The sequence below is a fragment of the Gorilla gorilla genome, chromosome 5 (assembly GCF_029281585.2).
Source record: "Gorilla gorilla gorilla isolate KB3781 chromosome 5, NHGRI_mGorGor1-v2.1_pri, whole genome shotgun sequence".
Lineage (NCBI taxonomy): Eukaryota > Metazoa > Chordata > Mammalia > Primates > Hominidae > Gorilla > Gorilla gorilla.
The window spans coordinates 165,046,827-165,073,122 of NC_073229.2; the positions used below are offsets into that span (position 1 = coordinate 165,046,827).

The following is a 26,296-nucleotide window of genomic DNA, read 5'->3' on the forward strand; positions in this document are numbered from 1 at the left end:
CCCATCACTTCCACCCTTCATGATTCATTTAAGCCAAGTCAAATAAAAAACCTTTTAATATTTTGCTTTCATGTGAATTATTTCCTGATACAAATATTTATCAATTATCATTGCCATATTTTAAATGTCTTGTTATAAATATTTTTTAAGGTTTAGAAGGAACCAAAATATTAGTAAAAAATTGGGGTAAATTAGCAATTTAAAAGTGCTGTCATCTAAAGAAAAACAATTCTCTATTTTACAGGAAATTTTATTTTAGAAGATATTAGTTATTCTGTGCTTGTTGTACGTGCCTATCTGAAACTTTGCAGTATATATAATATTATTATCCTCATTTTGCAAATAAAAAACAGTCTTTGAGAGGTAAAGTAACTGGCCTAAGGTCATACAGATTAGTAAGTGGCAGCTAAAACTAGAGGCAGGCTTGCTACTTTCAGTTGTCAGAACCCTTTCCCATCGAGTTGCTTACAACATACCACAAGGTAATTCCAAAAGTAAAAGTACAGAATTATAAAAATGTACAGCCATGCATACAGTAATAATGTTAATTTAGGAATTTGCTATGGACGGAACTGTTGAAGCCCTAACCCCTAATGTGGCTGCATCTGGACACAAGGCCTTTTGAGGTAATTAAGGTCATTGTGGTCTTAAGGTTGGGTTCTGATCTCCTAAGACTGGCGTCACTACAAGAAGAGACACCGGAGAGCTCTCTTTCTCTCCATCTCTTTTCCTCTCTCTCTTGCAAGCGCTCCCGCCAGCGGCCCACAATATGAGGACGGTGAGAAGACTGTTACCTGCAAGCCATGAAGCGAGTCCTCACCAGAAATGGAGCCTGTCAGACCTTGGTCTGAGACTTCTAGCCTCTAGAACTTTCTGAAAATAAACTTCTGTTGTTTAAACCATCCACTGTATGGTATTTTCCCATGGCAGGTTGAGGTAATACAGAGCTTTACTGTCATCCTCAGAAGCATCAACTGGATTTGTATAAATTATGATGAAAAAGACCTGAAAATTTCACACAGATTAAATGCTTTCACTTATTTCTCAGTTTTATACTAGTGCTTTCTTTAGACTCTTCAAATTGCATGTCCTTCCTTATGTTCCCTGGGCATTGACTTATTAGTTCCTGGGTGAAATTTAACAAAGGCTATGCCACAGGTCTAGGATTAGTCATTTTCACAATCTTGGATTTCTCAATAACTATGACTACATTCCCCTTAAATATGAGTTCCTTAGAAAATCCGTTTTTATTATTTGGACATAGTGCCTGGTGATAATAGACAGCCTATGCTTTTTTGTCTTTCCCCTGAACTAGAATTCAAATGAAGGATATGCTAAACACAGCTGTTGCTGTGTATAATGACATTCAGTATGTGGATGCTGCATCCAGATTCCATTTTAAGGCAGCCATCTGTCCTTTAGCAGGCAAAATAACAGAAGATTTATACCTTAATAAAACCACACACATAAGTGCACCCTACACTCCTTCATGTGCCCTCCATGTAATTTCACATTCGTTAGTGAATTTTCTGTAGTATTTTTCTAGCTTTAAGACTATTTGAGGTGAAATTCTGGACCTGCTAAGCCTGAGCACAAGGGTTTTAGCATAATATATTTGGACTCATGATTTTCAGTAAATCTTCATAGATTGACATGAATGTCATGAAATTTAAAAGATTAAGAAACATTCCTTCTCTATTTTTCCAGGCCTGTACAGACTAATATTTGTTGAGCACTGCAGAGCTTATAAAACCTTCTCCCTTCTTATTTAATTTATATATCCAGACCTACCTGCGGAGTTGCCTAAGGTCAGAAAATCCATTAGCAAAGAAGCCAGGGCTCAAAATAATAGGTTATTTCTCCAAATTCCTTGGTTTTCTCATCACGCTGCACAGTCACCTATTAAGCTATGTATGGAATTATTCTATATTATTTTACTTAATTATAGATATTGATAATAATGATACTTTATTGAACCTTTATTTTGTGCCATGCATTTTTACTTTATATTTTGAATAAGTTATTCTGCTTAATCCTTACAATAACCTGATGATGTAGACACCATTTTTAAAAATATACTCTCTAATATAAGAAGTTATAGAAACAATTGTCTACATGCAGAATATATGCCCACATTCTTTCTCAAATACAAATGAACAGAATCACTTTATTTTTCTTTTGTACTAAAGAAAATTTAATAATTTTTTAAAGTTAGTGTAACAACTTTACTATGTTTTAAAAAGTAAAGTTTTAAAACTGTATAAACTCAGAACACTAATTTGTCTGCTAATTAATTTGCATTTCTAAATGATACTGTCCTCTTCTTTTAACTTCCTGTTAACTCTAGTTAATATTTGACTTTTCTATTTGACTTTCATAATTCTGAAGCATAAAAGTATACAAATATTGGGTAGGAACTATTTTTCATCCTCCATATAATAAAACATTTCAACTAGTTGACCTTTTACTCAGTAAGTAATACTGAGTGTCTATCATGTGCTAGACACTGTTATGAGCACCAGAACTAAAGCAGAGAAAACACAGACCAAAAAACCTCCCCTCATACAGTGTCTTCTCTAGTGGAGTCATCGACTGTTTTCATGCATTACTATTCTCTTGTCATTGTATGAAAAGCTGGCATATCTTTCTGTTGGTGATCTGGAAGGTGATTGGGTCATTTATAAACATGTGTATTCTAGAGCCCTGCTACTCAAATTGTAACCTACAGACCACCAGCACTGACATCATTTTGTTAGAGATGCCAAACCTCAGGGCCCATAACAGATCTACTGAATACAAATCTACATTTAAACTAGATCCCAAGGTAATTTTTGTTTACACTGAAATTTAAGAAGTGCTACTGTATAGGTATTCGCTAAATGTTTTCACCTGAGATATGTTTATCTCTAGGTGGTCCTCAAACCACCCTTCGTGATATACAAATACATCAAAATGTGTCTTCAATTTGACCATAACACATTCAGTCTCTCTTACAGTTGCAAAGTCTCTTACTAATAATTTTTTTATTGAATGAATAAAAAATGATCAAATTTCACTTATACTATATATTTAAAAAGTAACTTCAATTAAGTTAGCAATTTTGAATTATGTAATTTATTACAATGGGGAACAATATACTCTGCTCACATAAAATCCTTTTTTTATCTATACACTGTAGAACCTGATATATAATGAAAGCTAAAGCTGTCAAAAGTTAAGTATTCCCCTAAACTTAAAAATATAGACATCAATGTTACGTTCCTGTCTACCTGTATTTCTTGACATTGTTAAAAAAAAAGGACAAGCTTTTTTTAAACTAATATATCACTGTTTCTACAGAAACTGACGTATAACCCACAGAAATATATTCGCTGTTTGCCTTACCTTTTGCACTCTACATACCAAGCAAACAAAATTTGCACACACTTGCACTAGCAGCTTTGCATCTATCTATTTTTAGGACAGACAGCTACATCTTTCTCTCTGCACTGCAGGGAAACTGAACATTTGTGGGAAAGTGTAGTGCATTAATCCTGTTTAATATTCCAGGACTCACACAGACAATTAATTGTGTACTGAAAAGGCAGACTAATAAATTTTTCTTCTTCAAAACACAGTAAATAAGTTTGTTTAATTGTATTTTTCTCACAAACTGCTGTAAGATCAAATAGATAAATCAAATAAATTAAATTGTGAAAATGACCAATGTTTGAATGTCATATTGTTTCCTTATTATATTTTTTCTTCCATGCGTAATTTGCTTATTGTAATCAATTTTTGAAAAGTTGAAAAAAAAGTGCAACAAAATGTATAAATTATATGTGTTCTATGATTCTGCACCATGAAAATATATGTAACTTTTTATCTGTGGCATGATTATGAAACCTTTTAAGTGTATATCTGTTTTTTTAACTTTTTATTTTGTAATAAATAAAGACCTAGAGAAGATAGCAAAGAGGGGAAAAGACAGTCCCATATATCCATCACCTGGTCCCATCTTAGCTTTCCCTAATACTAGCATCTTCATAACCATGGGACAATAATCACACTTAAGATACTGGCATTGATATACTGCTACTAATTAAGCTACAGACATTATTCAGATTGTCTCAGTTTTTCTACTTACGTGTTTCCTATTTTTATGTTTAGGATCAAATCTAAGCTATCATATTATGTATAGTTGGCAAGTATTCATTGTCTTCTCTAATTTGTGACATTTTCTCCATCTTTCTTTGTTTTTCATGGCCTGGCTTTTTTTTTAAAAGAATACTTGCCGTTGTGTAATTAAATGTCCTTCAGTTTATTTTTGGCTGCTGTTTTCTCATATTAGATGTAGGGTATGCATTTTGGGGAAGCATAGCATAGAAATGATATGCCCTTCTCCTTCCCTTCTTCTTCTTTGTGTCAGGGAATACATGATAATCACTCTGTCTTACTACTGGTAATGTTAACCTTGATATCTTGGTAAAAGCAGCATCCATTAGGTTTCTTCTCTCCACTGTAGAGTTGCTTTTTTTAAACCTGCTGTACTCTATTTATTAGAAGTGAGAAAGTAAGTACACAGCCTATACCCAAAGAGAGGGAAATCAAGCTCACCTCTTGAAGGAACCATAGAAGTCACCATATTAGCAAATATTTTAGAGAAGAAGCTTTGAGGACATGCAAATATCCTATTTCTTCTTAAAGTTTCTTAAGTTTCTTCCACTAATTCTAGCAGTCCTCTCTTGCATGCAGCATTGTTTACTGTGATGTTTTTGGGGTGATTTTTGTACTCCTTCACTCCTACATGTATTAGAATTCTTCTGGAAGTTAAAGTTGCTCCTTTCTCCTGACTTATTTATTGACTTATTTTCTTATATCGCTATAGATTCAAGAGAATTTTATTCTTTGAGTTATAATCCAAGACTGTCATTATGTACTTTATGGCTCAAATTGTTCCTGAGTTAATCTGTGGGAACTTTTTCCAGTTGACTTCTGTGTGGTGGTCCTCCTGCTCTTCTGCCTCCTTCTCCTCCTCCTCCTCCTCTTCCCCTTCCTCCTCCATTGGCTTCTGGGTGGTGGTCCTCCTGCTCCTCCTCCTTTCTCCTCCCTCTTTTCCCTCCCCTTTCTTCCTCCTCCCGTTCTCCTTCTCCTTCCCCTTCTCTCTCCTCTTTCTCCTTTTTCTCTCCTCTTGTCAATTAGTATATTTTTAAGATTCTACCTTACCTCCTGGCTTGGCAACTTGTTTTGGGTTTGTCTTGTCTTTCCCTGCTACAACCCTAGCACCAATAATTTCTCCAAGAAACCCTGGTTCAATTAATTATAGAATTATATTTAGAAACTATAATATGGGTTCTAGGTGTTTTCTTTGCTGGTGGGGAGCCTGCTTCTAGGTTCTCTGTGTTTTGGACTAAGAAATGTATATATGTATACTAAGTCATATATATACACATATCTGTGCCTATTTCTGTATCTATGCATATATTATAATAAATGTGTTCATACTGATATCTCCAAGTTCAACCCAGCACTATATCTATCATTCCCCTTTATTTACAACCTCTTTCTCCTACAGTAAAAAAATGTGGCTCACATTATCTATATTATATTTAAACATTTGTTCAACAATAATATGTTAAGTATAGTGGTTCAGAATTGCTGATCTATACCCTTTAGGCTATTTTTTCACAAAGGCACAGTATTTGGATACAATTATACTTACCCATGTCTTATGGTATCTAGTAAAAAAAAACACCGTGTTATGAGTTACTTGAGGTAGCTTTTTTATTCTCCTCTTGCTTCACTGTGATTATATCACACATTAGCAATATAGTCAGATATATTGGCCAAAGTCTGTATTTCGTATTAGGTTTCTCCTGTCAATTGGGTTTCTCAAAACTTTGTATACAGTAAAATTCACTCTTTTGGATGGATAGTTCCGTATGTTTGACAAACGCATTGATATATGTATCTACCACCACAATATCATACGGAATAACTTTATTATCTCCAAAAGGCTCTTGTGTTGCTTCTTTGTAGTCAACTCGTCTTCCCGCATTCAATTCTTAGCAATCACTGACTTGTTTTCTGTCTCTATAGTTTGCCTTTTCAGAATGTCATATAATTGAAATCATACAATTGGGGCTTGTTCCTTTCATGGTAAAATGCATTGAAAATGCATCCATGTTGTGTAAATCCATGTTAATTATTTTTTATAGCTGAGTAACAGTCCACTGCATGGATGTGTCTACGTGTGTTAATCATTCATCTTTTGAAAGTCATTTGGTTTGTTCCCAGTTTCAGTTATGAATAAAACTCCTATAAATTATTGCATACAGACTTTTGGGTGAACATATTCACTAGGTTAATGTATTAGTCCATTTTCACACTGCTGATAAAAACATACCCAAGACTGCGTAATTTATAAACAAAAAGAGGTTTAATGGACTCACAGTTGCACTTGGCTGGGGAGGCCTCACAATCATGACAGAAGGCAAAAGACATGTCTTACATGGCAGCAGACAAGAGAAAATGAGAGCAAAGTGAATGGGGGAAGCTGTTATAAAACCATCAGATCTCATGAGACTTATTCACTACCAGAACAGTATGGGGGAAACCACCCCCTCGATTCAATTATCTCCCACCGGGTCCCTCCCACAACATGTGGGAATTATGGGAGCTACAATTCAAGATGAGATTTGGGTGGGGACACAGCCAAACCACATCAGTTAAATAACTTATGGTGAAATTACTAAGTCTATGGTTAAGTGTATAACTTTATAACAACTATGAAAACCACCGGTCTTTATTCCAGCATGGCCATACCATTTCTCCATCCCTTGTGGCAACATATGAGAGTTCCACTTCTCAGCATCTTGAAAAGCTCTTATTTTCAGGTTGGTTTTTGTTCTTTTGGTTTTAGACATTATAATATATGAACAGTAATATTTCAATATGGTTTTAATTTCAATTTCCTTGAAGATTAATGACGTGGAGAATCTTTATGTTTATTTGCCATCCATATATGTTGTTTTGTGAAGAGTCTGTTCAGATTCTTGCAAGTAATGTCATAGGAATTGTTTGTTTTATAATGGTAAGTTCAACAATTTTTTTATATTCTTTTAGCCTATTCTAGAGAGAATTCCTTCATCAGGCATAAGGGCTGCAAATACTTCATCCCAGGTTTTGGCTTGTCTTTTCATTTTCATAACAGTATCTTTCACAGAGAAAAAGTTTTTAATTTTTATACAATCTGGCTTATCATTTTTAAGGATTCTTCTTTTACTTTCATATCTAAAATGTTTTTGCTGAACTCAAGGACATAAAGATTCCCCCTATGTTATCTTCTAAAATGTTTGTAGGTTTACATTTAGACCTGTCTTTCATTTGAAATTAATATTGTACAAGATGTGACATAAGGTTTTTAAGGTTTTTGTTGTTCTTCACTGAATTACCTTTAGAACTTTATCAAAAACAAGTACATTTTTATCTGTGTAAGTCTATTTCAGGACTCTATGTTCTTTCTAATAATGAATGTGTCTATCCTTGTGCTGATATGTACCAAACTGTCTTGATTACTGTAGCTTTATAGGAAGTCTTAAGATCAGAGATGACAAACCTCCAATTTTACTTTTTTAATACTGTTTTGGCTCTGCCTTAATATAAATATATTATAACTAACATAAATGTTAGTGTCATGTTGTTATATTCACAATTTTGTTACTAGGATGTTAATTGGAATAGTATTAAATCCATAAGTAAAATTAAGGAGAATTGACATCACCACATTTTCAATCCTCTAACTAATGAACAATTTACATCTCTTAATTGATTTGCCTGTTTAATTTTGTTAACTAGTGTTTCATCATTAACACAGATACTGTATTTTTTGTTAAACCGATAACTTTTCTATTTTGGTGTTATACTAAAAAGGTATTCTTTATTTCAAAATTTGATTATTCATTGCTAATATATGAGAATATAATAGACATTTATATTGACATTGTAATATAGAAAAGTGTATTTTATTTTTTCTTGCCTTATTGCATTTTCTAGGACTTCCAGTAAAATGTTTATAGGAATGGTAAGAAAGCAAAACATTGCTTTGTTCTCAAACTTGGGGTGGGGGACATTCATTATGTTAACACTAAGTATTATGCTAGCTATAGGCTTTTTGAAAATTTTATTAGCTTAATATCATTTTCTTTTCTTGATTAATAGTTTCTATTATGAATGGATATCAAATTTTGTCAAATATTTTCTGCACCTATTAAGATTAGCATTCGGTTTATCTTCATTCATCTATTAACATGGTGAATACAATTACTAATTGCCAAATATTGAAGCAAACTTGTATTCCTAGATGAACCCAGTTGTTCATTATTTATTTTTAATTTTTTTATTTTTATTTTTATTTTTATTTTTATTTTTTGAGACGGAGTCTCACTCTATCCCCCAGTCTGGAGTGCAATGGCGGGATCTCTGCTCACTGCAACCTCCACCTCCCAGGCTCAAGCAATTCTTCCACCTCAGCCTCCCAAGTAGCTGGGATTACAGGGACCCGCCACCATGCCTGGCTAATTTTTGTATTTTTCGTAGAGACAGGGTCTCACATGTTGGCCAGGCTGGTCTTGGAATCCTGACCTCAGGCGATCCACCCACCTCAGCCTCTCAAAGTGCTAGGATTACAGGCGTGAGCCTTCACACCTGGCCCACATTTTTTGACTTGGTCTAATAAAATTTCATTGAAGGTTTTGTCTATAGTCATTACAGATATTGGTATGTAGTTTTCTCATTTTGAAATGTCTTTTTCTGGTTTTGGTAATATGGTAATGGTGTCCTGGTAAAAGGAGTGAGGGAGCATTTTCTCCTCGCCTGTTATATTAGAAGAAATTACGTAGAATTAGTATTGTTTCTTCATTACATGTTTGGTAGAACTCACCAATATAACCACCTACGTTTTCTCTTTTGAAAGGATTTTAATGAATAATTCAATGTATTTAAAGCACATATATAAAGTTATTCAGGCTATTTATTTATCCTTGAGTATGTTTTGATAGTTGTGCCTTTCAAGGAATTTTCTTTTCACCTAAGTTGTCAAATGTCTGGGCATAGTGTTGTTCTTAGTATTCCCTTTGTAATCAGCAGAGATGATACTTGTTTTATTCACGATATTGTATCGTCTCTTTTTTCTTGGCTAAACTGGCAGGCTTATCAATTTTATTGATCTTTTCAAAAAACCAATGTTTGTTTTCATTGATTTTCTCTATTATTTTTCTGTGTTCAATTTCTTAGGTTTATGTGTACTACATTTTCTATTTGCTTTAGGGTTGAATGGTGCTTTTTTTCTTTAGTTTTCTAAAAAAGAGTATTATATTTATTGATTTTCAAATGTTTCTTATTTTCTAATATATGCATTTAATGATATAAATTTCCCTCTAAACACTCCTTTTACTGCATCTCACACATTTTGCTACATTTTCATTTAGTTCAAAATATTTTTAACAATCTTGACACTTCTTCAACACATGAGTTAAGAGTGTGTTGTTCAGTTACAAAATATTTTGCAGTGTTCTACCCATCTTTCTGTTACTGATTTATAATTTTATTCAATTATGATTAGAGAACATAGTTTGCAGATTTTTTTGTATTTTAAAATTTTTAGTTTGTTTTAGAGGTTAGAATGTTATCTGTCCTGTGCATGTTCCCTGTGAGCTTCAAATTAATGTGATTTTTTTGGTGTTTGTTGGGTGAAGTGTTTTGTAAATATCAATTATGAAATGTTGGTTAATAGTGTTTTGAGGTCATCATACCCTAATTTTCAGCCTACTTCTTCATTAAATACTGAGATAACCATATTGCGTTTTCTACCTATAATTTTGAATTTCTCTATTTCATCTTTCAGTTCCATTCTTGTCTCATATTTTTAAAACTCTTTAAAAATTTAAGATTGTTATGTCTCGTTGGAGAATTGACCTTTTTATCATAATGTTCCTTGTTACCTCTGATAATGTTTATTGTTTTGATGTTTACTTTGTTTGATATTAACATAGACACTCTAATTTTCTTCTTCTCCTTCTTCTTTTTTTTTTTGAGACAGGGCCTGCAGTAGTGTGATCATGGATCACTGCAGCCCCTACTTCCCAGGCTCAAGCTATCCTCCCATCTCAGCTTCCTAAATAGCTGGAACTACAAACATGTGCCACCACATCTAGCTATTTTAAAAAAAAAAATTTTGTAGAGATTGGGTCTCACTATGTTGCCCAGGTTGGTCTTGAACTCCTGGACCCAAGTGATCCTCCTGTCTCAGCATCCTAAAGTGCTGAGATTACAGGCATAAGCCACTCCACCTGGCTATAATTCTATTTTTTATTATTTTGTGCATTATGTACCTTTTCTAATCCATTTGCTTTTCATATTTTTACATATTTATACTTAATATGGTTTTCCTGCTGAGAGCATATACTTGTGTCTTACATTTTTATCCCATTTGACAATGTTTTAATTTAAACTGGTGTGTTTAGAACATTTGTATTTAAAGTAAATTTGATATAGTTGGATTAAAATATACTAATCTGGTAGCTAATTTTTATTTGTTCCTTTGTTCATTGTTAGTTTTTTCTTCTTTTCTCATTTTTACAGATTAACTGAGCATTAAGAAATTCTAGCTTACTTTGCTCTTTTGGCTTACAGTACTTTAAATCAGATTTAGTAAATTTATTAGGGTTTATAATATGCATTTTAAATTAATCTGATTCTATGTTTCTATAACATTGCACTATTTTATGTATGGGTTAAAGACCTTACACTAAATTTTTTCAATCACCCTCCACTATCTTTGTGATGTCATTGTCAAATATTTAAATTTTACTTGTGCTATAAACATAGAGTACATCATTTCTGTTTTTTTCTCAGTTTTTGTTTGTCTAGGACAATATTTATTTCTCCCCTTTTTTGAAAAACACACTTTTGCTGGACACAGAAGTTAGGTCTGAGCGTGTGTGTGTGTGTGTGTGTGTATGTTCATTTAGTACGTTTAAAAGGACACTTCATTGTCTTCTTGGTTGTGTGGAACGTTTGAGAAGTGTGCTGTTATTTTTAACACTGCTTTTATGTAGGGAATATGTCTTTTTCTGAATGCCTAAGAGATGTTCTATTTGTCTTTGACCTTTGGCAGTTTCAACATGGCACAACTAGGCGAGGTTTTTGTTTGTGTTTTTGCTGTTGTTTTATTTGTTTTTATTCTGCTTGGTGTCCTGAGCTTCTTGAATCTGTCGTTTGGTGTCTGGCACTGATTTTGCAAAATTCTCAAAGTGTAATTGTTTTCAGCCCTTTCTGTCTTTCTTCTCTTTCTGGGTGTCAACTATGTGTATGTTAGTATATATAATATTGTCCTACAACTTTTCCTCTTTGCTTTTTTCTTTTTCCTTCTCTCTTTTCACTCTTTGTGTTTTATTTTCAGCAATTTCTATTAGGGTTATCCTCAGGTTTACTGACTTTTCTCTTGATTGTGTTGAATCTACTAATGAGTGCTTCAAAGCCATTCTTCATCCCTGTTACTGTGCTTTGACTTCTAGAATCTTCATTTGCTTCTTTCTTATAGTCAGTTGATTGCTGAAAGTATCCTTCTGGTCTTTCATACTTTATTCCACTTTTATTAAAGCTTTTAATATGTTAATCACAGTTACATTACATTCTCCTTCTGATTGTTCCAACATTTTGTCATATATTAATCCTGTAATTATTTATTTCACTCATTAGAGTGTTATTTGTTATTTGTTATCTTTTCATATGCCTCTAAATTTTTAGTTGACAGTCAGATATCTTGTATGGGAATTTAGAGACTGAGCATTTGATGTTTAAAGCATACTTCTTCTGCTAAACCTTTATTATACTTGTTTGCATTAACGTTTCGGGAATTGGGCTGAGTTTAAAGTTTGTTGCTGTTATGTGTATTTTGAGTAGAACACAGGCTAAAGGTAATTTACTTAATCATATAATTTCATTTCAATTCCTGTTGTATATAATATGATTTATTTCAAATTATTAAGATTTATGCAAACTGCTTTCTTTTCTTTTGTGAAGGATGTTATCTTTGTAAGTGTACAAAATGTGTTTCTGAGTGAGTACCTTTGGGGGGTGTTCACAATGTAGATTTTGTACTTATCCTGAGATATGTGAAACAATCATACTAAGTTACTGTATTCAGATAAAATAGGTCCACCAAAAATTTAACTGTTATACTTGATTTATGACATTACACAATTTTCTGGTAGGTAATTTGAATGCTTATGATTCAGGTCCTAAAGGAAAATATTTAAATGTAAGAAAATATTTTAAAATAATTTAAGTCAATTAGTCTATAATGCCCAAAGCAAAACCTTCTTTATATACCTAAATTAGCCAATATTTTATTAAACTGTCATAGAATAATAGCCTATACCATTATGTCAGTTGTAAAAATCTAATTTTGCCTAATAAATGTCTTTTAGAAAATGTATTTGACTATATCCTTGAATACGAAAATTATCTTGCTAAGTTTATTATTCTTTCAAAAAATTATCTTTATTTAAGAACTATTGTTAAATGTTTCCTAGGAGTGCTGTTAAAAAGAGATGGGAATTATAAACAAATAATCCTCAGGGGTAGAATATTCAAAGAAGTAAGACATTAGCATACTTCACATTTTAATTGTTTTTTGTTAAGTATTAGTGATTAGTGCCACTGAATCTGAATCTAGGTCAAAGCCTAAAAGGTTTCAGATGTAAAAGACAAAAGGGAAAAATAACTGAACTAATGTTTATTTAGATATCCCAAACATTTAATTTCTAAATATAATGAATGTCTATTAAAATGTATTTAAAATGGAGCAATGAAAAATGTAAAGAGAATTAAAACAATTTTACATTCTCCTTCATCACCAGTAACTTCCACCAATAACACACTATGCCCTGTATTTTGGACTGCCTTTAAAAAAATGTTTAACATTATTATGTTATGTGTTTACATGGACAATCAACAGTTTAGGCTGATTGACAGGTATGGCAATGCAAAACAAAACACTACATGATTCACACAATGCTTGTTTGCTATGGGTTCTACTTATTTTTCAGGCAATAGCTCTAGGCTAAATTTTGGCCAAGTTGAAGTTTGTTTTCAATTCCTTCATTTTCTTAGATACAGTTAACTAATAGAATTGTCTTTATAATTGTAATTAATAATAATCACATATATTTTAAACAATTAGCCCCAAATAATAAACTTTCATTGTTGAAACTGCATAACAGTTTAAGACCAGAAATATTAGAGTCCTTTTCATTTTACCACATAGGATGGATCTACCTCTAATTAATATCATTGTAAATACAGTAATGCTGAAGTACTATTTTACACACGTGAAGACACTTCAAGATATCTTGGAAAACAATTGTTTTTAGTTGAGACAAAAAAATTCATGTTTCAATACCATGTAGACAAAAACAGTTTACATAAACACAAACATTTACAGCCACAATAATGACAAAATAAATCAAACTAAATATTTTGTCCAAAGCTTTTGGTATGGAGGATATTTTTGATAAAAATTCCAACTAAAAATTGTTTACTGTCAATAGAATCTTTTAAAAAGATTGTGAAAACTGGGTATATTTGAGTTTTATTCAATTTTATTAAAACACAATACTATTAGCTTTTTAAGGTAAGAATGCTAGTTGAAGTATAATTGCAAAAAGCCCAGAATGAATTTATCTGATAAGCAGTCTCCATATACAAACAGTTTGAGTAATAAAAAACGAAAACAATAGCTTAGAAGTATTGAAGTCTTAGTATAGTATACTAGAGAGACGTCCATTGGTTACATTTTGGGGTTTTAAAGAAATAGTATCACAATGATAATTTTTCTTTAGAAAGCAGTATTTGTCAAGCACAAGTGAATAATAATTATAATTAACATTTGTCATGTCATATTTTTCAGAATTAAATATAAGATTGAGCTGACCTTTGAACAAAAACAAACACATAAACAAAACCATTTAGAGCCTCACAGATGAATAATCCACAGAAAAGAATGATGCTGATATTCCTGATCAGAATGCCACTATAAATCCAAAGGATGCATATCCTGAACTGAATACAGAGATCATGGCAACTGTCAACCAAATAAACTAAATGGCAGCGGTATGCAAGATGGGGAATGGGTTGTGTTGTGGGTGATGGGGATATAGGAATGAACAAGACAAACAGTAAACTTGTCTTTAATAAGCTTATATTCTAATGGCAGGAAACTAAATTATCAAAGAAACTATTCAATCATTTTAGGTACAGTGTACCATGACAGGCACAAATAGGATAATGTGTTAGAGAGAGACTCAACGAATGAGAAGCAGCTTGAACTAGGGAATGAACAAGATTCTTCTAGGAATTGATGAGTTTGATCTAAATGACAAGAAGAAAACACTCATGAAACTGTTGCAGGACTTTCCTTAGTTCGGCTAAAGACAGGTTTCTTCTCCATTCCACAGCCATAAAAATTTAGGCTCGCAGACTGTTTAAAGGGTGAGCAAAGCAGGGTTTTATTGGGTGAAAAGGAGAAAAAAGGGTGGGGGAAACAGGGATCCTCAGCAAGGCCAGAGTCCCCTGCTAGAGAATTTCCCACTTGCTGTTGGAATCCCTGGTTTCCAGGGAAGGAAGAAGAGGGGCCAGGCAGGCCATGCTGCAAAGGGCGTGAACTTCCCGAGACTCCACCTCAGTGGGCAGGATGGCTGGAGTTTCTCCAAGGACCTGGAGTTTCTCTGAGGACCCCCTCCCACCTGGCTGTCTCACTTCCCCCTCTAAAGAAGTACATCTAACTGCCATTAGATTAAGGATAAGGATGAAGACTGATCTTAACTGCTTCCTGCTGACAGGGGGCACTGTTTTGGGGAAATGGGTCAGAGTTTTCCTAGAGGCCTATTTAAGGGCTCCCAGCAGGGGAGGTCATTGTCAGAGCCTCTGGTTGCATGACTGCTTGGAGTCTGATGGCCTGAAGGCAAGAACAGACAAACTGGGTTATTAGAAAACGTATCAAAACGAAACAAGGGGAGGGCTAACGACAGTTCTAAAATTCTGAGGTATTTTACCAGTTTACACAGGGAGAGAGAGGCCAAAAGCACAACTGGTAAAACAAAACAAAACAAACAAACAAACAAAAACTTTACTCTTTTGCTGTCACCTTGGGCTTTTGGGTTTCCGTCCCCTGACCTCAATCCTACGCCAACCAGTGTAAGTTTTGGGCAATTAACTCTTTCCAGTTTGGCAAATGCATCTGAGGGGAGTGTCTCATAGTACGGAAACATAATTACCTATTAGTGAAAGGAGAACTGAGGAGGAGAAAGGAAAAAGAAGGCGTTTTTTCAAAGGAGTCCTAGGGGTTCAGGATGCATTTGAAAGGGGTACAGACTGAAGATGAATGGCTACCCATCTAGAAAGAGGGGAGCAGCATCCCTGGTTCCCCTCTCTTCCTAGAGATACACAGGGTACGTGAGGGAGAGAGAGAAGAGTGTCCTCTTTCCATCTTCCATCCTTGCATCCCCGAGTTCCAGTGACCTTGGCAGGTCTCATCATGAGTGCCAAAGTGGCTTGTACCCATGAAGCAGGGAGGTCCTAGAGAACAGGAAGTATCTGCTCTCACCTATGTCTCTTTCCCACCTACTGTCAGTAGCCTTGGAGTTCCCTAGACTTCATTTATGCCATGGATATTAACGTGGCCTTTATCCATGAAACAGGAAGCTTGGGGTTGGCTTAATTGGCAGGAATCAGCCATGCTCACCTGCACTGTGCCTTGTAACCTCTGTTGTCATCTGCCTCTGGCTCTTTTAGATCCAGTTTTCTTTCCTAGGGCTTTGACCTGAAGCTCAGAATTGAGTTTGGGACAAAAATGTGTCTTGGGGCAGTTGCATGGACTCCTTATCATAAGCCGAATGCTAAGCTGAAACCGTGGAACTGAGTCCTCCTCCAACAAGGGAGACAAAGGGATACCTTGTGACATAACCCAGATAACCGGTAGCTATAGTTATGCTTGCTAGGATTTGGGGGCATGGTGCTTTGCTTTGGTTAGTTCCCTTGGTCTTACTTTCCCAAAAAGGAAACCTCTGGGTGATGGGCACCCTATTTCTTCCATCACCTGGAAGGATTTGCAGGCTAATTGCTCAGAACTAGAATATTGATCCTCATTTTCACATTTCCCATCCTCTTGTTCATTCTGAGCTGCAGCCAGAGATTGCTGGTTGGTTCACAGGAACAAGCAGGGTTAGTCTAAAAATGTAGGTAAAAACTGAAAAACAACTGGTGAGTTTAGAATTGAATGATAATGTATGATAAATTTTGATACATGATTTCTCTCTTTCTAGTCCTCATGTTTGTTAATAAAAGACATCATCATAGGACTGAGTGGTTTGCATTTAGTTTTATACTTGGCCTGATTATCTGCATAAAGTGCAGCAAGAATAATCATTTCTACATAGGCCTTTTAGATTGGTTTTCATGGAATTCTGTTCCACAAGGAATCTCAGATAAAACCTTTTAAAGCCAAGCATGGTTTTCTATCCTTAAATACTTGTGCGTTGAGTGATCGTCTCCTCTTAAGGTCACAAGATAAACTTGGAGCTTCTAGACCTGTTAGAAAGTGACATTCTTTACTGACCACAGGTCAGGAACTCTGTACAGGGATTGTACAGATGAAGGTATGAGGCCAGTCTCCCATGGGGCTTTTATTGGCTCTGTTAAGTAGAGTTTGACTCCTTAAAGGGAAGCATACCCTTCCAGTCAAAGCCTTGGTAACCATTTTTTCCAATTGTGTCCTGTTGCAAAAGAAAAATAAATTCTTATTGCACTGATGCAAACAGCTATATTGCCATAAGTTAAGAGTACTCACAGATAGGTTCTAAATTCTGGAGGAACCAGGCAGAGAGAAACAAACATGCTCCAAATTTTGATCACAGGAGTATATACCTTATGTAATTATTAAAAGCCATAAATCGTTCAAAATAAGTTCACTTGACTCTGAAAAAACAAAACGAGGATCAGAAATATTCCAAGCAATGGTTCAAAAGGTTGAACCATTCTAAGTTCTAAGTTCAGTTCATTTAGTTAACTCTTGTTTTACTGGATATTCATGAACATTGCAGCTCTTCATGAATCCTATACATTTTCCTTTACGTCAATGTTAAAATTTCTAAAGTTATCAGAAACCTGATTGTCTCAAGTGCAGTCAGAAATTATGTTTGAGAGCACCTGTCAGTGTCCTATAGCTCATTATAAACCATCTTTTGAAAAGGATTACAACATGACAACAATTGTCTGTGAATAGCAAAATATCCACGGTAGTTACAGTTAGAAACATGATTGACAAAGAAGTTTGGTTATCTCAGTGGTTTACAATAACTTAAACATAAAAACCTTAATTATAATTCATAGCATATACTCAGACATTAGAATTTTAGAAATCCCATACAATTTTGGCATGTATATTAGCATTATTCACCAAGATATAACCTAAAGAAGACTGAGCATCATTTTGGCAATTCCATGTACTTAAACATGTTAAATAATCCTATTTAACCTCCCTTTTCTGAACACTTCATGGGTCCTCTGAAGCATTCAAAAAGCCAGGTGCCAGAGAAGACAATTTTGAAACTGAAGTTTTATTTTGGGAAGGCTGTTAAATACTTAAGGTTTAAAACACTTGATATTATAAAATAGAATTTCAGATTATCGTAAGTTATTTTGCCAAAATCATGACTCAGAAATTTTAAAGAAACAAAGACCTTTTATAACCCTTTACAAATTTTGCCAAAGAGCAGATTAGAACCGCAGGAAAACCTTGTTATGCTTTTATTCCAATGCTCAATTTACAGAAAAACCATATAATACCCTTTTTAAAATTTAGTCAGTATGTTCACACAGAGAGTCTCTTCTGCAAGATTATTTTCCACAGTTCTTCTACCACTTCTTTGAACTTTCAGCTTTTTCCTAAATTAACTCAAAACAATCCTTTGACCCTAGGCAAAGATTTTTATTTCCATCCCTTCTTATAACCTTTTACTAAAAAACACATTTTACTGTTCTTACACACCTTGCATGTAAATCTATTTTCAGTAGTTTCAATCACATGTTATAATGGTAACCCTTAACAATTGTTAACTTTAAGGTAAATCCTGGTAAGTTGCTTTAATTGTGCTAACTGGAGTCAATGTTTGCCTTCTTAGTTAAGGGTGCATTTAGTTTCATACTTCTCCAGGCCTTACCAATTGTGAAGCAGGCAAGACAGACAGTTCTCAAAACCCATGAAGCAGTTTGTAACCTCAAAACGCTTAGCAAACTTCCATCTAACCTGCATTTTCCCAGTAGTCTTTAGGGCTGTTTTTATTTCTGAAAGATATTTATTTCTGAAAGTCATGTGAACCAAAAGGTACCACAGCTTCTAACTTCCCTTAAAAAAATACTTGATCCAAACACTTCTTTCTTTAGGCCAAATTATTAGAGCTCTTTCTACAAACATCACACATAGTACTTACACAGCCAGCCAGAAGAAAACCCAGTCGCTGGGTGGGGCCCTATAAGAGACAGGGCTAGGAAAACATGCAGATATCTAATCTGAGAAGGCTCATTCCCTCAAGAGGGATTACCAAACAAGAGGGATTGCCAAGCAGTTACTGGCCATGCCCCCAGGATGCAAAGCAAGATGGAGGCTGCAACCAAACCATACAGACACGCAAAGCACACCAGATTGGCCACAACCCAAGACTAGCCCCACAAATCGTTTTTCACAACCAAAACTTTACAAAGTGTACAAACAGTGATAGTTGGATACTTGGGGGGGGGGGGGAGCCTGGTTTAGTAAAAACATCTTCTAAAAGGGGAAAAAAAACCTTTAAAGGTTAACTGCTGTTGGGTAGAAAAGGGAAAAGGGGAAGAAAAAAAAAGTTTAAAAATGTCTGGGGAAGAACCTCTTATTCTTATGCAACTGGTTCCTCCACCAGAGGTAAAGCTTAATTACTGTCCGATAAAGCTAAACCCTTTGGCCAGGAAAGGGGAAGGCTGCAGTGGCTTGTGGTTGGGAACCAGCCAGCCAGCTGTGTGGGACCCTTGGGCCATGCGTCCCAGCCCCAGCAGGGCAAGGAACTGCTGCTTAGCAATGAGTCCCAAAAAAGGAAGGAAAAGGCCATGAAAAGGCCCGGGAGCCATGGGGGTGGGGGCATGGTTCCCCCACCCTCAGAAGTCCGAGGATGTAGAGACTTAGAAACAACAGTGACAGATTTTGAGCCCCCATTTTACTCACCACTTTTGGAGCTCCCATGCTGCACACCAAAATGTCACAGGACTTCAGGTAAACATGTGGTTCTTGTCCGTCCCATGGCCACAAAAATTTACGCTCACAGATGCTTTAAAGAGTGAGCAAAGCAGGGTTTTACTGGGTGAAAAGGGAATAAAAGAGGGAAACAGGGATCCCAAGGAAGGCCACGATCACCTACTAGAGGATTTCCTGCCTGCCATTGGAATCCCAGCTTCCACACAGGAAGAGGAGGGGCCAGGCTCCTCCTCCCTGCAAAGGACATGAACTTCCCCAGGCTCCACCCCAGTGGGCAGGCTGGCTGGAGTTTCTCTGAGGTCCCCCCTCCCACTTGGCTGTCTCAGAGTCAGGAGGAGGAGTGGTATGGGCAGAAAAAAATAGAAAGTGAAAAATATAAAAGAATTCCCTAATCTCTAAATGTTAATAAAGTTAGCAAAGTGAAGATTTCAGGTGTTAAACTTGACTTAGTTTAAGACTAATTTAGTTTTATGTTTAAATCTCTTAGAAATATCTAATAATTTGTCACAGAAAATTTTTCTTACACATTATTTGGTTACCTTTAATAATTCTAGGTATTCCAGCTTTATCAGGAATTTAGCCTTAAAATGTTTATTCTGACTTCCACCATGAAATCAACATTATTTTCACCTTAGTCTTCCCTGGCATAGTTATTCCATACAGTGAGTCACTTTACATGGTTCAATTTGACTGATCTCTATGGTTGTTTTTGTTGTTGTTGTTTTTACTGACCCAAGCTTGACTTTATTTCCACTCCTTCACTCCTAAGTATATCTAGTACTTGAAACTTCATAGACGGTTTCCATTCACACACAAACACCCTCTATACAATGTAAAAACTAGTTAACTGTTTGCAGAGAGATCTTGGAGGCTTACTTATGAATAGTTGTAGATCCTTCTCTAGTATTGTCTTCAGTCATCGTCCATTTCTAAGGATTTTTTTCTTCTGAGTTACCAAGAAATTTAAGTTTGGGGATATTGAAATAAATATATTAAACACACAATTCTACAAATATTATAAACTCTAATTTTGAACACATAATTTCTGTGGAAAATGATTAGTAAGTAGGAACAGAGTTTCTTAACTGACATATGAAATATTTCAGTATAAATGAAAATAGAATAGAAAAGTACCTAGAATAGTCTTTTAAATTTCATTTTAACCCAATTTTCTTGGCTATTCATTTAGTTTATTCAAAGAATCAGAGTGTAAAGAAAAAATTTAACCTTATTAGTTTGTGTTGATACAATTGAAAGTGCTCAAGTATTTACAAAGACCCATTTTCTTTCAGTGAGTTCTGATCCTCTGTCCTGAAACTCCTTGAGAACTCTAGTTAGTGACCACTTACTTTTGTTGATTATGTTGATACAGTTATAATATATACATGAAGTAGGTGAACTTCGGCTTTGCCACTGGGATAATTCTACTAATTTCAGACAAGATTTTAATACCATTATTTTACATTAATATTTTACTTTCAAGATTATATCTGCTGAGAGTGATTATACTATAAGTGAAAGAATAACCATTATTAACAGCACTTTTGAGGTTTGGACTTCATCTTGTGACATCTTCCCTCTTTGTAATTACAGTTTTCTCGTCTAAAATTCTGACTAAAAGTAGTAACCACTAAGATAAAGCAGAATTAACTTCTTCTTGAGCTTCAGATAACTGATTCACTGTAATTTCCAGATTTTAAGAATTGAAGAAGTATCCTGCAGTTCTTGATGACACCTAAGGACACAATCTTGCCTTATTTATTAATCCCAATACCTGACTACTCATAAGGCTTTCCTGGATATAATGTATATATTAATTATGGTAATAACTATGTCAGTTCTTTCTATAGGAGTTCAAGAGGCTTGCACATGAAGCTCTTTTTATTCTAGGAGGTTGCTCACTCTCTGTTTTCTTGTGAGATGTAAGATCTGTATTATAAATGTTAGTGGTTGACAAGAATTCAGTATATGTAGTGTCACAATAAAATGGCATAAAAATAAAAGTTAAAGAACCTTGGTTTCTTGTATCATCATTTTTCTATGTTACCTTTAACAAAATTCTCTAGACTTTTTCGAGCTTTGAGATATCTTGCCTTCTTGTCATTGTGGTTAGTGAATGGTCTTCTAGGTTTCTACCTGAGCCTTCTATGGGTCAATCTGGTTACTATGCAGATGTGGTGCTATTTCAGTTATGACACATACAAAATTACTTGAAGAAATTAGAAGACCTAGCTGGAAAAAAAACAGTAATTATTAACTCATGGGTTTCCAGACTTTATGCTACTCTACTCATTGCCTGTTTCTTCCAGCAATATTTTCCACATTTAGAAGAGAGAAATATAATTTTTCATTAACACAAGTTCATAGGTGTAACACTCTCCCTGAAACAAAAGAAAAGATCAATAAGAGAAAAGCAAGCAGAAGGATATTAATATGCATGCTTCCCATCACACTGGAGAAAAGTGTATCTAAAAGTAACTCTCTCAAAGCAGTGGTTTAGGAGCTTTGTTTAAATATTTTAAAAAACAGCAGTACATTTTATAGCAGAGAAAAGAGAAAGATGAGAACAGCTTCAAGCTCCCAAAGAAAGGAAAATTATGAGAGGGTACTAAAGTTTGCTTCATTATTACTCTGGCTTGGTTGGTGCCATTTCTGAGCTGATAAAATCCCTACACCCTCTTCAGTAAAAGTAAAATTTACATCCTGCCTTTAGAGCAGAAAGGGGATAGGATAGAGAGAGGTTGTGTTTTCTTTCTTTATTGCTTCTTAATTGCCTTTAGCTAAAAAGATTTACATTAAAGAGACACAATTGGGTAAAATATTTTGGTTTCCTTCATTTCTAAACATATTTTCTCTTATGAATTCTAAACAATTATAATCCTCATTAAAAAAAAATTTCAATCCTAAAATCCACATGTCATTATATATCTACTGATTAAAAAAAAAGTTTTATGTTTTACCACTCAGAATAGGAAAAAAATGGATAACTTTGACACGGGATTTTTCTCAGTCAGTTTACAAGCTGGGGACCTCTGGCCAGTGATGTCCCTGCCCAGGCCTCACTCAGCCACGCTACCTGCCTCAAGAGATAGCCCACCCACTCAGTCCACTTTGGCTGTGCCTGGCTTGCACACTGGCTCAGCCCGTGGCTTGCCAGGTGTACCCCAGCCTGCCCATGTTATAGGTCATACCCATATTCGGCAGTTCCCAAGTTCTTGTCCCACATCTAAGAAGAATGAGGATACATTGCCAATTGAAGGGTTAGGAGGACAGAGAAGAATTTTATTAAGTAACAAGCACATCTCAGCAGAGAAGGGACATGAGGGTGATCAACCACCCAGAGTCAGGTGGTTTCTCTCCCAGTGTGGCTGAGTCCAGGGCTTTTATGGGCTCAGAAGGAGTGTGTGCTGACTGCTTTGTGAGTATGCAAAAAAAGGTTAAAACAAAGGCACCACTCAAAGGTGGGCACGACAGTGTAAAAAACCAATTAGGGAAGGGTAGGTATATGTAAAATAGGTGAAGGGTGAGAATTAACCAGAGGAAAGCAAGCTAAATGGGAAGAAGTTTTCTCTATCAGGTCCATGGATTTGACTTATAGCTTGGCTTTTGGGCTTTAAACTGTCCTTGGCTTGGAGGTGGAGTTTCACTGGAGAGTTTCACCCTTATCTACCTAGGCATTTGTCTGCCTCCTGCCCCTATCAACCACATTAATTCACTTCACCAAATTTGACTTTAAATAATACAGTTTATTTCTCAATCCATAATGTCCCACTAATTTTGCCATTTTTAAGACATACTTTTAACATACATGACTTCTTATATATGTGAACAGATATTAATACAGGTATATTATAAATCATTCAGATAGAGACCTCAGCCAAACCTATAGATTAAACTCCTCTAAAGCAAATTCAAAAGCCATTGCATGTAGTAAATATGGTTAAATGTCACTAAGTTAAAATTAAGAATAACTCTAACAAATTATGTTTTGGGAAAGTGAAAAGAGAAATTACTGTCATGAAGAAGATTTTTTCCCTTGTAAAGCAAATAAAAAATTAATGTGAAGAATGCATGAATATAAAATGTTGGTGCAAAACTAAAAGGAAAATAATACTACGTAAAAAAGAGAAAACAATATTGGGTTAACAAAAAGTCAATGGTTCTCATTAGTAACCAAAGGCATTTAAATTATGTGATTTACACAAATAAAAAGTCTGACAATACTAAGTACTGGGAAGGAAAGAACTTTCTATAAACTACTGCATACCACTATGAATTAGTTAACCCATATTGGAAAATAGATGTCATTGTTTATTAATGTTAAATGAATGTATACCTTCTGATGACTTGTCAGTCTCATATTGTGTTATTTCTTTAGAGAAATTAGAAGAATGTTCATGGCAAAAAGTGAAAATAGAAACCAAAACAGGCTGGGCATGGTGGCTGACACCTGTAATCCCGGCACTTTGGGAGGCCGAAGCGGGCAGATCACGAGGTCAGGAGATTGAGACCATCCTGGCTAACACGGTGAAACCCTGTCTCTACTAAAAACACAAAAAATTAGCCAGGCATGGTGGCAGGCACCTGTAGTCCCAGCTATTCAGGAGGCTGAGGCAGGAGAATGGCATGAACCCAGGAGGCAGAGTTTGTAGTGAGCTGAGACTGCGCCACTACACTTCAGCCTGGGCAACAGAGCGAGACTCAGTCTCAAAAAACAAAAACAAACAAAAAATGAACAAACAAACAAGAGCCAAAAAACGAAAGAGGGAATGGAAAGTGACTCAAATGTATATCAATTATAAAATGGATAAATGAATTGTGTTGGATAAATGAATTGTGTGATAACACAAAACTGAAACACAATGGAAATAAATAAATCATATGTACAGATATCAACATATATGAATAAAGAAACAATTTTGAACAATCTTTTTTCCAAAAGAATGCCTGTAGTATAAGGCCATTTATATAAATGTTAAAGCAGGTAACACTAAGTAACATATTGTTTAGGAATAGACACCTAGGAGATAAAACCATCAGAAAAAGCAATGGATAGAGTAAGATAAAATTCAGAATATTGATATCTCTGGTGAGAGGGAAAGGAACGTAATTGAAGGCGAGCACAGAGGGTTGGTAATGTTCTACTTCTCAAGTTAAGTGGTGACCAAATGAGTCTTCATTTCATTACAATTCTCTGAAATGTATATAGAGTAAATATTCTTTGATGTATGAGCTTTCAAATAAAATGTTTAAGAATAAAACACATGAAAAATAATAATATAACAGATATAGGATAAAAGCTACAGCAATTTAAATTCCAGAAAATCATCTCTCATACATAAAACAAACTGGATTTCAATCACATCATTCATTATAGAGGTACCAAAATATCTCAAAGAGTATATCCCAAATAAGTGAAACATTTATCAAAGGGTTTTAAAAAATAACTGATAAAACTTTCCAATTACAACAATTTTCTAAATTTTTCACATTGTTCTCTATCACAATAACTTTTAAGTCATTCTAAGGTAGACATTAGTCTTACAGTGAAAACACACACACTCTATATAATATTTATCAGAAATAAGAGAAAGTTTTAAAATCTCAGGATAAAATATTCTTTTTATGTACATTTTTAGTATTTGTACACTGACAAAACATATAAAGAAGTCACAAAGTAGGAAAAATGGCATTTTTGTTTTAATATGATCCCATACAAATAATGTCAAGAGATATAGCTTATGTAAACAAAAATTTTAATTGTACTCAGTTGTTTTTGTTTAATGGCAAAGCATTTTAAATCTAGATTTGCAGTTTGTAATGGTTTTTATGCGATGTCAACTGACTTAAATTAACATCTGAATTACATAGTATATACCCAAAAATGAGATGAGAATATACTATCTTTTTGAGGTGAAATGTTTTGTATGAAAATCACAACAGTAAAATCTGTGGAAAGGTTAAATTTCAATGTTTTTTTTTTTAAAGTTTAAGCTTTTATTTTTAATTGTTAGAGAATTGTTCAGAAGGGAATAAAGTTATTAAAATTAATTTTTTAAAGAGCATATTTTGCTTAGCATTTGACAAAAATATGTAGATGTAGAACGTTAACTTGCAGGCAATTGGAAAAATATTTATTTTAATAATATGTCATTTCTAATTATGAGAAAATCACATTAAATTACCACACTGTATTATACAAGATTAGCAGCCATAGTATGTAAAAAAATGACTACGTGACAATTTTCAATATAGTAAGTAATCTATTTCTGACCTTATTTCTCATCAGAGATTGAGAATTCTCTAGGGAAAACTCATCAGATCAGTTAGTTGCATGAGTGCTCTGGATATTAATGAGCATTTACGGTCCATTGAAAGTATAACTGGTTGGCGCTGTGGCTCATGCCTGTAATCCCAACACTTCGGGAGGCCAAGGCGGGCAGATCACGAGGTCACGACACGGAGACCATCCTGGCCAACATGGTGAAACCCCTTCTCTACTAAAAATACAAAAATTAGCTGGGCATGGAGGCACGCACCTGCAGTCCCAGCTACTTGGGAGGCTGAGGCAGGAGAATCGCTTGAACCCGGGAGGCAGAGGGTGCAGTAAGCCGAGATCGCGCCTCTGTACTCTAGCCTGGTGACAGAGCAAGACTCTGTCTCAAAAAAAAAAAAAAAGAAAAAAGGAAAAGTAAAGAAAGTGTAACTGTTATTAGATAAAAAAATAAGGAAAGGGGAACCAGATTTTTCTATATTATAAAAGTAAATTAGAGCTGGGTGTGGTAGCTAACACCTGTATCCAGCACTTTAGTAGGCCAAGGCAGGAGGATCTCTTGAGCCCAGGAATTCAGGCCAGCCTGGGCAACATATAGAGCCCCTTACATTCCCAACTGTTAATACTTAGGAGGTTGAGTTAGGGGCATCAGTTGAACCCAGGAGTTTAAGGCGTCAGTGAGTATGACTGTGCCACTG

The 26,296-nt window shown here is 34.9% G+C and overlaps 1 long non-coding RNA gene across 1 annotated transcript in view; it reads right to left on the reverse strand.

Moving 5' to 3' along the window:
• The window catches only part of LOC129534071 (uncharacterized), a 52,491-nt gene extending 32,978 nt beyond the window's left edge, over window positions 1–19,513 (reverse strand). The window contains exon 1 of the long non-coding RNA XR_008680493.2: window positions 19,295–19,513. This is a non-coding gene — a long non-coding RNA (uncharacterized lncRNA). The remainder of the gene's footprint in view (window positions 1–19,294) is intronic.
• Window positions 19,514–26,296: the final 6,783 nt, after the last annotated feature.